General features: G+C 53.0%; 1 protein-coding gene across 20 annotated transcripts in view; it reads left to right on the top strand.

Annotated features, from left to right (window-relative positions):
* LOC123504626 (CUGBP Elav-like family member 2) overlaps nucleotides 1-2,500 on the top strand; it is a 622,414-nt gene that overhangs the window by 486,600 nt on the left and 133,314 nt on the right. For 4 of the 20 annotated variants that reach the window (XM_045255320.1, XM_045255319.1, XM_045255316.1 and 1 more), the window contains exon 1: nucleotides 2,398-2,500. This exon is cut by the window's right edge and continues 508 nt beyond it. The exons of the other annotated variants lie outside the window; for them this stretch is intronic. The gene's annotated coding sequence lies outside the window, so the exon portion shown is untranslated. Of the gene's footprint in view, nucleotides 1-2,397 lie in introns of those variants that run through there. 20 annotated transcript variants of the gene reach the window in all.

The following is a 2,500-nucleotide window of genomic DNA, read 5'->3' as shown; positions in this document are numbered from 1 at the left end:
AATTATGAAAATGTGTCATGGTACTGAAGGGGTTACACTTAAAGAACGGTGATTTTTTTTTCATAGTCACCCCACGTAACCAATAATTGTGTACCACGTTTTCTTTCATTGGAATCTCTCTCTCTCTCTCTCTCTCTCTCTCTCTCTCTCTCTCTCTCTCTCTCTCTCTCTCTCTCTCTCTCTCTCTCTCTCTCTCTCTCTCTCTCTCCTCTTCACTACGCTATCTCGCTGTTGTGGTTCGTCGTAATTTTTATCTTTTTTTTATCTTTTTCCATATTTATTTGTTGCTTTCTTATTTTTATCATGTCTGTTATGTAAGTTAATGTTTTAGTGCTCTCTCTCTCTCTCTCTCTCTCTCTCTCTCTCTCTCTCTCTCTCTCTCTCTCTCTCTCTCTCTCTCTCTCTCTCTCTCTCTCTCTCTCTCTCTCTCTCTCTGCCTCAAAATACCGCGTAGTTTGTCTAATTTTTTTGCGATGTTTACGAACCTTATTCGGAATCTCTCTCTCTCTCTCTCTCTCTCTCTCTCTCTCTCTCTCTCTCTCTCTCTCTCTCTCTCTCTCTCTCTCTCTCTCTCTCTCTCTCTCTCAACTAAGAACATAAGATAGTCAGACAGTGAATGGAACTGTGTGTGTGTGTGTGTGTGTGTGTGTGTGTGTGTGTGTGTGTGTGTGTCGTGAGCGCGGTCAGGTGGTGGTCTGTGGAGAGAGGAGGAGGAGGAGGAGGAGGAGGGAGGACCACGCCCCTTGTACGCTAAATGTTACCAGTTCCTCCTCCTCCTCCTCCTCCTCCTTCTCCTCCTCTCCACCCTGTACCTTTTGACTCCTCTACTCCACCGCCCCACCTCCCTCATCCTCTCTTCTCACGAACCTCCCTCCTCTCTTCCTCCTCTCCTCATCATCTTCCTCCTACTCCTCCTCCTCCTCTCTCTCTCTCTCTCCTCATTCCTCCACCTTTTCTCTTCCTTGTGGACCTCTGCCCTTCCTTCTCTCCCTCCCTCCCCCTTCCCTTCCCTCCCTCGCCCTCCCTCTCCCTTGTAAAAACACGCCCCAAATCAGCTTTCTTCTTACTAAGGGAGAGAGAGAGAGAGAGAGAGAGAGAGAGAGAGAGAGAGAGTAGAGAAAGTGGACGATTTGGGAATGTCAGAGTTCACGTTAAGGTGAGTGGGCACTGGAGTGGGCACGTAGGGGGGTGGGGGGAGTGGGGAAAAGGGGAGAGGGGGTGATTAGTTTAAAGGTAGAGTGAGTGAAGAAGGTGTGAGAGAGAGAGAGAGAGAGAGAGAGAGAGAGAGAGAGAGAGAGAGAGATTAAATTATGACATGCTAATCGTCTTGGAGAGAAGACTCAGAAGAGGAGGAGGAGGAGGAGGAGGAGGAGAGAAGTGGGACATGCCAGTGGTAGATAGGTAGCTTGGAGATGACTAGGAGGAGAAGGAGGATGGAGGGAGGATTCAGACGTAGGAGGTGGAGGAGGAGGAGGAGGAGGAGATGATGTGTGAAGGAGGTTAGGTTAGTGATGAAATCTTTGGAGGGAGCGAGTGAGTAAATAAAACTTCAAATATCTGGAATTGTGTCAGTCCTTCGCGGCTAAAAGTCAAGGTTGTTGTTAGTATTGCAACTTTCCTCACTCTCCACACTCCTCCACCACCTCCTCATTCCTTCCACTTCCTCCTTCTTCTCCTCCTCCTCCTCCATCTCTTCCTCTTCCTCCTCCTAACCTCTTTACTCACATTTCAAAGCCCCGCCTGCCAGGAACCTCACAGTAACCCCGTTAATATGAAACCCCCACGCACCTTCCCCCGACACCTCCCCACACCTCCCCGCCCACCACACCTGTCACTCCCCCACACATCTGTCGCCGCTTAGGGTCACCGGGCGCCCTAAGTGACTCGGGTGTCAGCGATAAGACCTAAGGGTAACAGGGAGATGAGAGGGCGTGGTCTTAGTCCCTCTCCTTCTCCCTCTCTAACTGTGGTGGCGTTCATATGGGTGGAGATGTGGTGGAGGGCGTGGTGGTGCTCGCTGTGGTGACCAGGTATGGTGAGGGCGGCGGAGCAGGTGGCGGTGGAGCAGGTGTGGATGAGAGAGACGTGTGCAGGCGTGTAACCGCGCACCGCACCTCGGGGGATGGGCGGAGGGAAGGAGGGAGGGCGAGGTGGAGAGGTGGAGGGAGAGAGGGAGGGAGGGAGGGAGAGGCGAGGCACGCTGGGTAGGGGTCAGGGATGGAGTTGCGTAGCAGAGGAGGAGGAGGAGGGAGGAAGGGGAAGATAGACACTGGAGGAGGTGGAGGTGGAGGAGGTAGGTAGGTCGGCGGGTGGAGGTGCCAGGGAGGGGTGGAGGGGTGGAGGAAGGCAGGGAGGGTCACACGGACTGGCCTGGATTTGAAGGGAGGAGCAGTGTGTACGGGACGGCCGCGTGGTGTGTGTGGATGTGTGCGTGTGTGCGTGCGTGTTCACGTGTCGCCTTCAAGCAGCAAACGTGCCCCTAGGATCCCCGAAGCACGTG

This window comes from Portunus trituberculatus, chromosome 16, assembly GCF_017591435.1.
Source record: "Portunus trituberculatus isolate SZX2019 chromosome 16, ASM1759143v1, whole genome shotgun sequence".
Classification (NCBI taxonomy): Eukaryota; Metazoa; Arthropoda; class Malacostraca; order Decapoda; family Portunidae; genus Portunus; species Portunus trituberculatus.
This window is presented reverse-complemented; position numbering and strand designations above follow the sequence as displayed.